At 40.2% G+C, this 16,954-nt stretch overlaps 1 long non-coding RNA gene across 1 annotated transcript; it reads left to right on the top strand.

Moving 5' to 3' along the window:
• Positions 1–492: 492 nt before the first annotated feature.
• Positions 493–3,145, top strand: LOC130186725 (uncharacterized). Its single transcript, XR_008830339.1, has 2 exons — positions 493–952; positions 2,232–3,145. It is a non-coding gene; the product is annotated as an uncharacterized LOC130186725 (long non-coding RNA).
• The last annotated feature ends 13,809 nt before the right edge of the window (positions 3,146–16,954 follow it).

The raw sequence follows: 16,954 nt of genomic DNA, 5'->3' as shown, positions 1-16,954 counted from the left end.
GCAGGCCCGGGCCTGTATTGACAGTAATGCTGCGAAGTTACAGTAAAATTTACTGTATATAGCCTATTTTTCATTTTTATTTTTTTTCAGGAGACTCAGTACATTTTGAAGTCCAACACCCAAAGTGAAGACTGAAGAGCGCTAAAAGAGAAGCTGCCATTGTGTTTGTTTTCAGCAGCAACCCTGGACATGTCTGGCATGTCAACTCTCAAACTAGTCTTATTTACAGTGCAAGTTCCCTCTTGACAAATTTCAAAAGAATATTACAAAATCAGTTTTGCGGTTATATTATGAAAAAAGTAAAGGTTCTGTAAACGAGATTTTTGTCAATAATAAGGCAACAAAGCACTTTCTATGTAAAGATATAGTGAAGTGATGGCATCCTTAGCAGAGAAGGCAGTCACACCCCCTCTGTATGTATTGTAATCATAGACTGTATATAAATGTAATCTGAGTTTCTCTGTTCTTTGTTTTGATATCTGGTCAGGCAGCGCATACATGTTAGTGCATGTAGGTGTGCATGTTAGGGCACAGTCCCTCCTTGTTAAATGTTGGTCCTTCATATAAATTCACAGGAACCGCCCACATACGATGGCATCGTGCAGTACCGAGAATTCAGGTGAAAGCCAGAATTTCCTCATCTGAAGAAAGGGGTTTGTTTAAAAAAGGCCTTCAACAGAGAAAGAGATAAGACCAAAGTGGCACTGGCCGTGGGGAATTCCGGTTCCATTTCCGGTCGACCAGTGAACTGTCAAAACAAACTTTTACTTTTTAAAGTGTTTATCTGCTCTGTCAGTGTCTTCACTGGCTCCTTCTGTGTAATACGCGTGACCGGTCCCGGCGGATAACTCCAAGCCTGGATTCCTTTCGCAGTCAAACCATGGAGCCAAGACTGGTCTGGCTTTACCGAGACAGCTAAACTGACTGCTAAAGGGCTCCAGCTTCTCCACGTGTAAGTAACTTGCTGGCTACACCATATATGTCTCTATGTCTGTTTTTTATTAATGACCAGCTACAGAATTGCATGATAAGTTTATGTAACTTGCTCTCATGTTATGAAAGTGTTTGGCAAATTTTGCTATTGCTAGCTGGCCAGCTGCTAGCATTGTTGTGGCGCATGTTGTGGCAAGGCTAGCAGTGGGCGAATGGTTGTTGCTGTTACTGTTTGTGTTGGCTCTGGTGTACACAGGGTAACTTTATTGAGGTGTGGTCTTGTTGTGTGTTTAATGGCCGCTTTCACTGTGCTAATAAAACAGCTAACTGAGACCGTGGGTTGGGGTGGGGGGTTGTTTTGGTCTGAGATGCTGGTGGTCTAGTGCTACATCTAGTGGCATTGATGATCCTTTACAGAAAATTTACATAGAAATGTATTCCTGTTTTGTCTTTTCAAAATGATTAAAAATAGTGGTTAGTGTCTGACAGCCCATTGTTAATAAGGTGGGAATGTGTGTGCGTGCGTGTTCGTGCGCGCGTCTGTGTGTGTGTGCGCGCAGTGTGTGCTCAGAGCATGTGCTGACAGGACATCTTTACACTTGCTGACTAGATATGAACAGAAGAGAGATGGGCTTTGGTGACAGTCAGAAATATTTTTGCTCCTCTCATCACATGTGAAGCCATGACTTTCATGGTGATCTTGGAAAAAGGAAAACAGATGAGGCCCCCACCTACTTGTCCTCAGTGATGTGGGGGTGCTGAGACCTGATGTCTGACGTAGAAGGGAAGGACTGAGGAGTGAATAGAGGAGGGGGGAATACTAAATGAAAGAAAAAAAGAATCCGTGACGCAGAAGTCACACCTCACGCTCACAGGACTTATCTCCTTGGCAACTATCTCCGCCTGCCTCAACTTGCACCAATTGAAATTGTCTGTGGCTCTGTGTTTCCATCTCTTTCATTAGCTGTCTCAAAGTTAATGTGCCTTTGAGTGAAATTATGCATTCCGTCTCAGTGTCCCTACGTATAGCACCCTGTATAATTTCATCTTCCTTTGGACAGACTTGAAACACAAGCACATATTTCATGAAGTTGCCAACACACAAACAGTGTTAACCTTGGATTTCAACACCCCTCTTGGACACAACTGAATGTATTTGGTAACATCAGACTGAGTGTACACTGCCAGACACCATGTGATTGCGAAGTGTGAGATGGAGAATGTTAGCATGTTTCCGTTGGTCAAGAGGAGGAGGCAGAAATTTACACTCGTGTTATTTTTGTCCTTCCACCCTGCAGTGCCACCCTGCATGCCCTCTGCCTGCCATCACGCTGCCCAGTGGCACTGAACTAATGATGTCATCATTTTGAGCCATCTCTCAGCTGGACCTCTTGACCTCTGAGCCTTTGCTGGACACACATTAGTGATGATGTGTGGTGTGCAGCTGTGGACATGAAACAACAGTCTCAAGCCAAGATGACTGAAAAAGCCTAAGTGCTGCAAAAAACACCGTCATAGAAATCTTCATGACGGATGTTTGAACTGTTTGAAAAGACAGCAGTTGTTGTGCTCATTTGTGTGACAAAACCTGAAACACTGAGGGACTCGCCTGCCCTGAGCTCAAGGAAAATGGCCTCACATTTGCAGCTGAAGAGAGAAATCAAAACATAGCTGATGATTTATGGCTGGGCTAAAACCTAAATAACACCCTGGCTAGCAGCTGGATCGAGCAGATATGACAAGGAAGAGCTGACCTCTTGCTGATGTAATGGCTTTGATTTGTCTTTTGGCCTGTCATAACACAAAAGCATGATGGGTTTCCTGTGACGTGGGTGGTGACTGGTCCACACTGACAACTTGTCGGCTGTCTTCAGATGCTCAGAACTCCCTCCATAATAATGAAATATGCCGGGACCTTTCTTGTTTTAATCTGGGAGAACCATTATTTTGCTTCTGCTGCTGAAGTCTGGGGGGCAGCTGTCAGAGAGAAGAGAGAAAGGCCTGTCAATCAACCCATCCCTCTGGCCGCTGACAAGGTCATTAGGCGTCATGTGACTTCCGTGTCCCCGCATCAGCAGATTACAATTCATTTGGCATGTGTCCTCTTAAAAAAAGCTACATGTGATACCTTAGGTGTCATGATTCTCTCTAAAAAAATGTCCATACTGTGGTGTATGTGTAGTGTGCAAATAAGAACATTCACAGACTTTCACAGCGTGATCTCTTACTTGAATATATGAATCACAGCTCTCAATGAAAATCCCTGGTTGTATTTCAGCCCGTCAATCAAAACTGATCTATTTTTGCATGTGCCTGACCCTGGGAGACTTCTGCCGTCACTGAGTGCTCCAAATGTGTGACATCTTCACAATGGGCTCTCTGCAGTGTTTTGTGGCCAATCCACAGAGGATTTAAGACCCACTTTCCCAGCAGATCCTCAGTTGGAGAAAAACTGATGAACCTTGTGCTGAACCATCCTCTATGCACTGACGTGAAAGGTTACTGCATTATCAGAATAGTGATATACTGTTCTTTCAAGTAATTGAACAGGTGGATTATTTTCAAAATGAATGTCAGACCCCTGGTCAGATTTAACTCTCTTGGCTATTTCCACACTGTAACACACACAAGGCAGTATTTCCATGTAGGTTAAATTCACATATACTTAAAACACCATCTGATTATTTATTTAATTTTTACAAAAAAAAGTATCTGCTGGAAAAACACAAGAAACAACAAATCCACATACTTAATGAAAAAATAGGTTGTTTATCAGTGCGTCCCAAGTGAATGTTTTGCTGTGCTGAATGCTGCTCTAATAAAACAGTCTGGCAATTTGGGACACTAATGAAAACACCAAGGCCAACAATGAACTGTTCCTACAAACAAGTATTGTTATTGTTGTAAAACTGTCAGAGCCTAATACAGCTATTCCTCTGAGCCATAGGACTCCATTGTTGTCCAAAAACTATTAAGAATCAGTGAGTCAGTTACAATTAACAGAGACACTGTCATTTATTTTGAGTCAATTCCACATAAATGTTTCTGCTGCTGTAAATACTCACTAGAGCACCAAATCTCTATAAAGCCACAGCTGAAAATGGCCCCCAACAGATGCTGTGTTTACTCCAGTTTGCCCAGCTGTTTAAAGACATAGTCTGTTTTTTTAAAAAGCAAAGCTAAATAGCTGTGACCTGTTACAGCCTCAGGCAGACTGGATAAGTCAGAAGTTATTGAGATATGGAATATTTCACCTCTAGTCTTTCATGGGACAGTTAGAAAAAGTAGAATAACAACAGCCTAATCTGCCTTTGTTTTTCCTGTGAGGAAAGTCACAAGTTTCATGTGCATGTAAATGCCAAAGGGCCTTTTACCTTCAAAAGATAGTGGTAGATTATTAATGAGGTGCAATTTACCCAAGACAAATCATTTTTTCAATAATAAATTGTGTTTTCAATTAAATAATGACAACCAACCAATAACAACCACAACAATAATAAAAACCATTCATACGACCTAAAACAAATAATTATACTCTTTAGCTGAGCTTTGGAGAATATTTTTTAATTAAAATAGAAATATTGTATAATTTTGTGCAGGAAGAAAAATAAGGAATATTCATGACTGGTATGGAAGCTGCTGTTTATTTATTCTTTTTCCTTTATATAAATGTCACATTTTTAACTGTATCTGTTAGAAAACATGGTGGGTCAGCCACTTAAAGTAAAATGCCCATGTATTATTTAGCTTTAGCTTAGCAGTGTCAAAACATTATCTTCACGCCACAGAGTGATACTGTGACAGGCAACTTTGGTCAGCTTGATTTAATTTGACTGCTGTCATAATGACTGGATGTACAACAACCTTAGTATGGATGGACGCGTGACAGTGACATGTGCTGGTACAGTGCTTAAGTAGCCAAACTGCTGACAATGGCTGACATTTCACTGAATTAAAATACTTAATTCAAAACTTAAATGCATTTCTTCTGAAGAAATTAAATAAATGAGAATAATATCTATATTATGATATATATTGCTGTAACAGCAGTGCAGTGGTCTTCTTGTTTCTAGCCAGAGAGTTACATGAGAAACAGATGTTCTCTTAATCTTAGCCTCATGGGTCCATCTGTGCCTCCTGTAGTATTGTCTGCCGTCATGAGCAGCACTTATATTTTCTTTTTTTTGTCTCTAACATGATCACAGTAGCCAGACCGAGAGCAAAGGCAGAGACTTCACTTGGAAAGCCAGTCACATTGCCCTTTCCACTAGCACTGCTCCACAGAGCCTGAGGGCTGCTGGGTGTAAGAGGCTGCCCTTGGTTTCTGTTCCTCTGCAAATCTATTATGCGTTTGTGCCTGTGGTGTGTGTATCTCTGTGAGAGAGTGTGTGCAGAGACAGAGACAATGACTGACTGATGATTTTGTGACACTGTAGCATGGTCACTCATCTTTGTGTCCCAAAATTAAAGGGATTGCACCAGAGATAAATACGATTAGATGAGTCTGGGGAAAGTGTGTGTGGGTGGAGAGTTACCGAACACGGATTTTGATTGATGTAATTTTCAATGTGATGAAGATTCATGACTCTCATCAGTTTGAAATGCACAATATATTAATGTGATCAAAAACTCCAGATTTGCAATTAGAGATATTACAAATATGTTTATATTGTTTTTCACATAATGTATAGTAAGTAGTATAGCCCGCATACATTAATATCCCTTAATAAGGTAAATTAATAAGGAATATTAATGCTATCGATATTAATCATAGCCTATACAGAAACAACCCTCCTGTCTTACCCTGTATGAGGGCTATTCTACTTACTATAACAATTCCCATAATTACAGACCAACACTCTTGATTCTGCCAAAAGAAAACTAAAACAATGTTTTGCACTATATAAAAATTCTCTGCTTTGATTAATTATTTGTTTAACATGGTTTTCCCACATAAAAAGTGAAAAGAAAAAGGGGAAACTGGGACTGGATGCACATCGATGCTTACTTCCTCATTGAAAATTCTGGATCAGGCCTTGTGCCCCGCCCACCACTGCTGCTCACATTAGGTTGACAGGTGAAAGAGCAGAGTGTATCAAGATTGTAAACATTAGAGGAAACATTGGAGAGACTCAGCCACAGACTCAGACGAGGAGTCTGTTGTGCATCAAAATCGTCAACTTGCAGATGTATGAGAACGGTTAGCGTAATTATTTGTTTATGTTGTTTGTTAGCTTGTAACTGGCAGTGGCTGAGACAGTATTAGTGGTTGTGCTAATGCAAACTCTTGCTCTCTGTACTGACAAGGTTTTGGGTTTATTTTGCCCCAACCCAACCCATCCCATCCCTGCAAGTTGATGGGATTGGTCTCTGAGGTTATATGGCTTATGGCTAAAACCCTGGCTGTCTGAAACCATTTTGATGAGATTGTCATTGGCTCACTGCAGTTATAATGTTGACTGTTTATTTTGCTCATGATATGTTTGTATTGTATAATAAACACCATATGGACATGTTATGGTTAAAAACTTGATTTTCATCAGAAGAAAAGTTGCTGAAATGCTCTGCACAGGGGAGAGAAACTGCAGAGTCTGGGGATAATTCTTCATGTGTTTGTCACCATGTCAATACATGTAGTCATTTGATGTATTGTTGATAGAAAAATATGGATTAGTGCAGCTTAAAGGATTTAAAGCCACTATATGTAGGATTTATATTTGAACTTTGGTCCCCGCACGCTCAATATCAAAAAGGACAATGTGGCAGATAATGCACATTACTATAGTACACCTGGGATTTGTGGTAGGATCCCAGACATGGATCAGAAGTGTATATGAAGTGTGTTTTAGTATTTATGTTGAGAGCCTTTATTACCATATGTGAGTATATTCACAATAAGTATCCAAATTAAATCGTAGCTGCAACACATTCCACAGAAATGAACCTGTTAGGTGTTGACAGTGACATGACAAGAACTGTTTGGGTCTGAGCTGCTGACACCACTTAGATGGCAGCTAAATCTGGTGGCGAGAGAGTTACACAAATTCAGGCATCTGAGGGCATAGTTAAACTCTAATCGCCACATAAACACTTCCCTCAATAGCGCAGAGAGAGAGAGCAGTAGAGCTTCTCGGTTGCACGAGGGTAATACAAACCCTCCGCGAGATCAACCGACCATCTCATTTGCCCTGGCAGTTGGCACGGCTAGGGAGGTGTGTGTTGGCGGTTGACAAGTCAGGGGAGAGTCCTGGGTTGACAGGGCACACTCCTCGTCGAGTGGTGAACAACGTGAGTGGAAAAATGTGAGTGAAGTTGTTACAGATTTGTGTATATGTGTTCTCCATTCTATGGCGCTATAGCTATATTTAGGATTCCATCTCTTTTTCTCAGGCTTAATCCTCTTTATTTTTACATTTAGGCCTTTTCACTCTCTCTGTGTCTTTCTGCCTTGTTTCCCCCTTTTCTCACCTGCTTTTTCTCATGCTGGGAGATGACACAGTTAGGGTGCCATGGTTAATCAGAGCTCATCCTTAGGGCTGAAGGACGTAGCTACTATGTTTCTCTTCACACTATCTTGATTTCTGCAGCACTAGCTTCATCTTTAAAAAGCCAGCTGGCCAATAATGAGAGACCGATACCTTTAGATAGATTGATGGAGAGTAATAAGGCATCCTCATTGCTGCCAGGGTTGGGTTCACTTAACTTTCCACATATTCCATAACGAAAGCACCCTGCAATTTATAATGTATACCCAGGCTTGCAGTGTCCCTAATCACTACATGTCACTGATAACTGACAGTTGATTGCGTTTTTGTTGGTCCTCCCATGTATGCACGTCATTCCCCTGTGCTGTTGCTTGAGGGTATTTACAAACGTCAATCCAGCGCACAGAGCAGTGATTCAGTTTGTGAGACTTCAGTCATGCCTCTGTTCCCTCTGACGCACAGAAACGACCGACAGCTGACAGGGAGACAGAGGCCGAGGCAACAATGACCAGTGACAGCTCAAATCTCACAGTGCCGTTTCATAACACCCCCGTGAACAGGCCCATAGTCACACACAAAAACAGCTGGCTCTCAAGGTGTGGGCTGAGGACCAACAGAAGTCATAGAAGGAGCTGATATTCTTGCTGAATTACCAAAAAAAAAAAATACTTCAGGGCAGATGTGGGGAACTAAAAGGTATCCTCACTGTAAAACTGCATCTTTTTTTTTAGCATAACTGACAATTGCTGGTTGTTAGTTGTTTTACCAAAAACAAGTGAATCCTGATAACTTGGACTCTTAACCTGATTCACTACAAAGAGACAGTTCTGCTAACTTGTTGTCTTTAGCTGGGGAATGCAGTAAAACAATTTTCACTCCGTGTTGTTTACTTTATCCTTCAAAATCTAATTATACGTTTAAAAATAAACCTCTAAAAATAAACTTGTTTAATTATTTAGTGTAATTAGATATGTTTGTCAGTTTCAAGTTTCAGTTGGGTTAATTATCACTTTTTAGAGCTCATAGTCATGAGCATGACCAAATGTCAGATGGATTGTTTACTTAGCTCATCAATTTAAGTTGTTTGGAAACATTGTTAGCTTATTCACATAGACTGTCCTCGTCAGCACGAACTGCATTGAGGTTAATATTTCCCAGAAATCCTTCTTTTTCCTGATATGAAAAAAATTACATGATGGAGGCCATTATCTTTCTCTTTATAGTCAGATTGTCTTTATGTTCAAAATTAAAAAAAATATAAACCATAATGAAGATGGTGATAATGAACAAGGTATGCACTTCAGACACTCCCTGCACCCTTCATGTATAAAGCACTTAAATCATGTCAATCAAACTGAGGCATATTGTGACTGGATAGCATACAGATCTGAATTACTTTAACTTAATGTAAATTAACAAAAGTAAAAATTCAAAGTCGTGATAATGTAATGAGTTAACAGAAGAAAAAAAAAAGTGGGGTGAACTGAAAGCCTAATCCTTCTAAAGAAATGAAGTCGAAATTTTTAGTTTTCTAATCTTTTCCCTTTTTACAGCACTGTGGAGTTTTTTTTTTTGTTTTTTTTTTGTATTTGGCTGTATTAAATATAAATAATTAAATACATATACTAGGTTTTGACCTAGTCTTGATAATGTCTTTAAAAAGCCCAGAAGCTTACAGCTGGCAGTCTCTTGAAATCTTCTGGACCCATCACACAGTGGATGTTGATGTTTCGTGCTTTGGACTTTGAGACAAACACTGAATGACATCAGACATGATGTCAGGCGAAGGGTACTTTGTTTTTGTACCTGTGGCCTCTCAACTGCAGCTGTTTGTGACTGACAAACTGCTCCAAGTTTTTCTTTTAGGTCCAACATTTGTTTTGTTATATTTTTGGCCATTTCAGCTGTTATTGATAGTGACAGTGTAGAGAGAGAGGAAAGGCAGGAAAGGCAGGGCTTTACTGAAAGTGCTTAAGTCTGTGGGACAGTAAGGTGTCTGCTGCTCCACCATATTTCTACAGATAATTGTGGGTAAGAAAATCACGTGACTCTGATAGATTTCACTCATATAGGGGCCCACTACGAACTCGAACCTAATGGCTGTCTTGAAAGCGAATGAGATCGTGTCACTCTGAAGTCTCAAATACTACAGAGACCATTAGAAAGCAAGAATGTCAGATGGTCATTTACAGTAATCACCCCATGATGCTTCAACTTCAAGTGGAAAGTGACAAGATGAACCAGATGGTAAGCACTTCTGTATATATTCTCATTAAATGTATGCAATTAGACGCCTTCTTAATGCTGACTTATACACAAATGTCCCTTTTTATCCTCCTAGTCACAGCATTAAAACCCTTTTGACAAGGGTGTTTCACCTTCACTGACAATTTCAATAAAATTTCCACAGTAAACAATTAGGTTTCACTTGAATTCAGTGCATCAAATCAAAATTTTTCAAAAAAAAAGAAAGAATAAAGATATAAAATGGATGTAAAAATGTAAAAAGATATTAATACATTATTGTTACATATACTTACCAAATGAAAAGAAAAGTAATGTTGGGTGTATCTTTTTGTCAAATTGAGAGGAATTAAGGGCTTAAGTGCCTTTGAAGTGAGAGTAATTACACAAACACTGTTTCCAAAGTCACACCAGTGGTAATCTGTGTTTGTCCTCGCCTTCGAGCACTTTCTTTTTCAGACTGTAATCCTTCATCTAAACGCTGAGTTCATTTTTTATTAGAATCATCAGAAACTTTTCTCATGGCTTCCCAGGTTTTTCTGCCATAGGCTCCACCATACCCCTGTTAGCTGTAGCCTGCTTCATCTCTGTAGCTACAGTTGCTCTCCTCTTCAGCTCTGGCAAACCAACCATTGCTGGTTGACATAAAACATGGTGCGCCAGCTCGGGAACGTCGCAACAGATACCAGATTTAAAACACTGGTATTTTGCGAAATACAGAGAGATTTAGCTGGCACCGATTGTGTGAACATTGATACGTAAAGGTCTCACACTCCAGCTTTTACATTACCAAAGGTATGGAAAATGTACCCATGATGTACTTAGACCCCCCCCCCCCTTGTGGCCAGAAGGTCATTTAACTTTGAAAAGCTGATATTAAAGACTGTATGTCAGCAGTGTTTTGCACAGGTATTGTGTAATCTAAGTGGACATAATGCTTTTTTTGTTGTTGGGCAGAGCAGAAAGGAACTCGGTACGGACCAATGTGGGCTTTGACTACACACAGAGAAAAACTCTCCAAAACTCTGACTCATCTCACTCACCTCCAGCTGGTAAAAGGCAAAAGGAGGAACCCTACCCGCAGCTGCGAGGAGGCCTGCTTGTCATGCAATAGCGATAGCACCAGTGTTGCTTTTGGCAGATATTGCAATTGTAAACAGAGCTAAAACACAGTTATGTGGGACGTGGTGACATGGTGACACATGTCATCTGAGGACATGAAATATTAGGTGCTACTTTGTCCTCAGGTGTTCTACCCTTTCCTTTAACCTTTGGAAAGTTGTGTCATGAGAGGGTTGCCAGAGTTCAGCTCCTACCCTACAGTGGAAAACACTGTGTTAAGTTACAGTAATGCTCTTTGGTGCCACTGCGATGATGCCAGTGGTCGTCCTGAGCCATCCCTTCCACTGTGCCCTTGGCTGATACAGAACACCGCTGTCCCTCATCGCACTTCCTGTGCTGGGGTAGGGCAGGCTGCCCAGAATCCCAAATGTCAGCGGAGGGCTTAAGAAATGACAGCTGCTGCTGCATCTTGAATGTCCACCACCACATTCTAAGAAGTGTTGAAAGGGACAAAGTGACATTTGCAGCAGCGTCCTCTTCACATCCTCTTGTCTCCGCTCTCTGTGTTTCCACCATGCCACTCCTTGTTTCCTGTCCTGCTGTGACCATGAATCTACATAGGTTACTAGTCTGCTTACCAGGCCAAACATCATGCTGTGTTTGACATTCATCATTTATTGATGGGCTGTTCTTTAATTGCAGCAGGAGAATGCTTTGCTTCTCTGCTCTCACACTGGTTGATCCATGGGGAAGGCCCTCCTACTGAGGGCCCACATTTACTCGGCACACTGGGAGCACCACTGTTGATTTATAATGGTTGTGACACACAAAAAATAACCTGCAGGGTTGTTTTTCCCTTCTTTTCATGTTGTTAGCATTTCCCTCTCTGTTTACACTTCTTCTACTCTTGCTTTGAGCAGAGACCATAGGTGGGGAGGGGTCAGAAATGAAGTAATTAGCCAGTGAGAGGAAGAAGAGTCAAAGAGGACTTTGACTGGCATTTGAGACTCATAGAGGGCCTCTTGACGTAGATATACAGATGTCTGCAAGTTATCAACTATGGAGATGTGTAATGGGAAGGGATAAAATTGCTTAATTCTTTAAGATAACCACAGTCTGTGGTGGTTAAATCCTGTGAAGATTAGTTTTCCTGTAAACCTAAACTAATCCCCCTGGCTGCAGGGTAAAATACTGCACATCATCTTTTTCTTTCATTTACAACCACACACTATCCCCTTTCTCATCTAATCTGTATCTGATGTGGGATTAATTTGTCTTCATATGCAGCTGCACTCGGACAGTTGGTTGATTTTTAGCTACAAGAGGGCAGATGGCCACAACCGCTTAAAAAAACCAAACAAATATACTGAAGTGGTATTGAATGGCATTTTCAGTTTACAGTGATAGATGTCATGTTGCATGTGAAATGGCATGCTTGTATGTAAAGCATACTCATGTGTACAATGTTATCTGATCTCTAGCTCAGTGGGATATTATACACTAATCCATGTAAATTTTATCGTGATGCCATCTCATTTGTAAAGCTGCATGATAATGCTTTACTGTATGCAACAGGTTTCTAACTGCTTTTCTACAGCTGTAGCCAAGTGACAGTGGTGGCGACAGGTTAGAGATGCAGAAGGTCACCAGTCTGAATGCTGGACCAACACAACAAAGGGAAATAATACTTGCTCCTCCTTCATTACCGCCCTTGAGCAAGGCCCTTAACCTCAACTGCTCCAGGGGGAACTGCTCAGTGGCCAACAGATCAGACTGCGGTTGTACAAGGCAGCTCTCAGACTGCAGAGAACATGTGTAATAATGCGAGTGTGGCTCTCAGTGAAACTCCCCTGAATGAGTAGATTTAAAAAAATAAGAGTCAATTCTCCAGAAACTGTCTGAATGTTAAGTATAGTCATGGAATTGATATATGAGCAATGGTTATACTGAAACTAGACATCATAACATTTGCTTGTTTAGATTATTTCTGATGTATTTTTTCACTCATTGAAGGCAAAGAAGATAATTCTGCTTTTGACATTTCATGTTTTGGATTTTATCATATTTCTGATTTTAAGTTTCACATTGTTTTAGTCTTACTACAGTGTAAACCATGATTTGCTAGTCATTAATCATGCGGCAAAGTCTTGCTCCTTGTATTTTAACCCATGTGATAACCCGAGGACACGTCAGTAAGATAAACCTGAACTGATGCTGTGTCTCCTCTGACAAGGTCACCCCCCCAGTCCACCCCATGTTACATGCACACTGCTTTTAACACCTCAGTTACGTGTCATTGCTGCAATGACATGGAAATCAATTTGTGCGAGCAGCTGTTGAGAAAGCAATACTCCATCCATTCCTCTTGTGGACACTCAATTTAACATTGTTTTCCTCGGGTATTCAAGGTTAGCAGAGAACAAAGTGAAGGAAAACAAGGAATCTTCAGTCCTCTCACCTCTGGAGCCGCACATTATTTATAAAACATATATATGTCACAGTTAAGATAAATGGATGACATTGCTGTCAAAGTAGTTTTTCTTTGTCCTGAAGCTCTGTAGCTATGTAGCAGAGAAAAATCTTTACTTCACTTTATCTGTGGACAAAGTCATTCAGGTCAGGTTTAGATTAGATGGTCCTTGTTTCAACCACATATTGGCCCTCATTTATCAAACGAACGTACGGCAGAAAACCGTGCGTACGACCATTTCCACGCAAGCTTCGGCATTTATCAATTTGGACGTGAGCGGACGCTACGATCAGATCTCACGTCAGGTCTGAGCTCGTGTACGCAAATCTGGATTTGCGGTGCAGCAGCAAAATCTGGCTGAGTCTGAAAATAATTATTAAACAAACCTCAGCTGTCATCAGCATAAACAGTCACATATTTAGAACAGATCAAAACGGATTCTTAAAACGAATAAAACAAGGTAAAAAATTTTAATTTTAAAAAAGCCCACGTTTTTTACTGATACCACTTTTTTGTACAATAAAACAATATGATAGACTAAATAGCCTAACATGACATCTAATTATTGCACGTTAAAATCTGAAATAATAATAAATACAAGCAGAAATGTGTGTTTGCAAATTAACTCATGGCAAAATTGTGTAATTGTTTTTTGGTTTTTCCGATGGGTATGACACAACTGGAACAACAATTAAAAGCATCTAGTGAGATAATCATTGTTGCACTGTGGTTGGTCAGATGTTTACTCACTCCCTTATTTAAACAGATGCTTTGACAGTTATCAAATCATAACGATGGCAGATTTACTCGTTTTGGAGGAACAATATGCGCGTGTCAGACGTGAGAGCGTTTTCAGAGACCGCAGGGATCTCCAGATTGCTGGGTTTCCAAATTTGGTTGGAGCAATTGATTGCACTCGTGCGTCTGAAGGCACCATCCATGAATGATTACGCATTCATCAATCGCAAAAACTACCACTCTATAAATGTACAGGTGATTTGTGATGCCAAGCTATCACTTTTAAACGTGGTGGCCAGGTGGCCAGGACACACACACGATTCTTTTATTTTTCAAAACAGCTGTGTTGGCGCGCGGCTGCAGGAGGGGGCACTGCAGAGCCAAACTCATCTCCGTTACCCTCTTCCACACAGCGGTTTTATGAGCTCCTTTGATCCCGCTCTTCAGACTGCCAAAAAGCACATCCTTATTTTGCGCCACCTCGGATGTCAGGATGTCGATCTCCATCTCTGAAAAGTTTCGTTTTTTGCCAGTAAATCTTCTCTCCAAGTTTGACCTTAGTGGGCGAGGCCTCCGAACCAGGAATATTTAAGGGCGTAACATGTTAATGATGATCGAATTCAGCCGCCGCATTTATCAAGACCCGATCATTCGTACGCTGGGATTGGTCAGATACGAATGTTTCATGAATCACACGTGGATCCTATCGTACGACCAATTCTGCGCTCAGATCTGCGCCTGTTTTCACGCAAGATTGATAAATGAGGGCCATTGTGTGCAACATATGTGACTCACATGTTCTTCAATGCCTTTATGGTCCTGTGAATGCATGCATTTCACTTTTATCTTCCCTGTAGATATTTCAGAAAAGTCATACAAACATTTTAAAGCTTTTAACCAAATCAAACAGCTACCACTTGAAAAAAAATGTCTCATGTAGTCAGACAAATATAGACTACTGAACAAAACAGAAACAGCATGAGGACAAGAGTAAACGACTATTAAATAGGGAATGCCAGCCTACAATATGATTGAATTGCTTTTACTATTGTAGATGATATTTTTTATTCATCTATCAATTTATCTATCATGGACAATGCACCTTAATTGACATGATTATGATTTAAATGTGCCAGATTTAGCCAAGTGAATAATTTTATTATCTTCAGTCCCTTCAGTCCATCTCTTGAAAAATTACATCACCAATTGTAGTAGATCCCATGGAGCTCAGTGTGTGGATCGTGAGAGGGTCTCTTAGGAGGCCAAGAGTGTTCAAACCTCTTTGGTTTTCCCTGATGATTTTTTATATGAGTGACCCTCATTATTGCATGAGGCCAGATCCTCAGCAGGAGTGTACTCCTGTGTAGGAGTGCCCCTCCTGTCTTTTACTTTTGTTCCTGTTGGCTGCAAGCAATGTCAGAGCCTTTTCACTGTGCTGATAGAAACACTAAAGCCTTGTCCTTGTTGTAGTTATACAACCCGGTCTCACGTCAGTTAATGTACAGGTACACCAAATATAATCTATTGATTTCGTGTCATGGACATAAATTGAGCACAACTTTAAGTTTGTGAAATAGCGAATAAATTTAATGTTGCAATTCCTGTACATTTACAGGGATTTTCAATATCAAATTTTAGTGACTACAGCATTATTAAACTTTTTTATGGTTATGTTTAGACACTCAAAGCATTTGGTTATGGTTTGGGAAAGGTTGGGATCTGTATGACTTCTGACAGTATTTATGTATATTTAAACAAAACTACAATCTCTGACCTTATTTAATAAGGCTAAAATTGTAAGCAAAAAAAAAAAAAGCAACACAACAATTTAATGTAACCTGGGCTATTTGTAAGTTTTGATCGTGCTATAGCCAACGTTAGCATTAACAGCCGATTATTTACTAGTCTAGAAGAAACTATGCGAGTTCAACATCAAACTTTATTCCTTCACTCATTAAGAGCTGTCACGAATGACGGAAAGCAACACCAATGTTAACTCTTTTTTCTGTCACCTCTTGTCTTCTACTTAAGTTAGCATACTAACCAGCTAGCCCTGGCTACTGTAGCCTCCAATCTGCAGAATCTGGCTGAATCTCTTGTCAAGCAACAATCACCACCGCCCACTCCCGCCAAGAAAACGCATTCAAATAGCCCCTTTAAGTGATTGTGAATGCAACTCTAACATGCCTGGATGACTAGCCAGCAGACAGAAAGGAATACTATACAAACACATTTTCAGGGCTTTTTACACAGACAAATTGTTGTCAAGAGTCTTTTGGGATCACATTTGGAGATTAGACAGCTGCATGACCACCCTCAGCAACAGAGTGGCCATTATATCTGTGGCAGTGCTCTAGTTGCATTTCAATGTGAGCCATCTCCATTTTAAGTATCTCTAAGTCCATTTCATCTGAGCTGCTTAGCAATTAATCAGCTGACAGAAACAGGGCAGAGGAAATGTGGTATCTTGTTTAACATGTACCTTTTTTTAATCCAAGAACATGTTTCCTCTCTTACATCCTTGCAGCTGCGAGGTAAAAATACAACAGTGAAGAACAGGACCGAGAGAAATAAATCTCACAGTATACATAGTACATGCCCGCCCTCATGTACCTCATTTCATTCAGGAATCAATTAATGTGAAAGCAATTATCTGCATTGTTATGCAGTTTAAATGTGTTTTGATTGACCTCAGCATTTGTGGGAGAAAAGATCAGTTTAGACTCAATGCTGTCTTAATTGCAATAAGATGCAGAATGGACATTTCAACCTACAAAAATACCACCCAGTAACAGACTCAGGAGGCAGAACAGATGTGATAAACAGTCTTCACTTGTTTTTTTATTTTGCAAATACTAGTATCATTTCATAGATTTTTACTGCATCAGTATATAAATAAAAGGATTTTAAAATATAGCAAATATGAACCCCCCTATTAGAACTTATAAGGACTACAGAACATAAACATTTAATAAATTCTTAATAACATAATGTAGCTGTAACCAGCTATAAGGACATGTGT

Source organism: Seriola aureovittata, chromosome 2 (assembly GCF_021018895.1).
Source record: "Seriola aureovittata isolate HTS-2021-v1 ecotype China chromosome 2, ASM2101889v1, whole genome shotgun sequence".
Taxonomy (NCBI): Eukaryota; Metazoa; Chordata; class Actinopteri; order Carangiformes; family Carangidae; genus Seriola; species Seriola aureovittata.
This window is presented reverse-complemented; position numbering and strand designations above follow the sequence as displayed.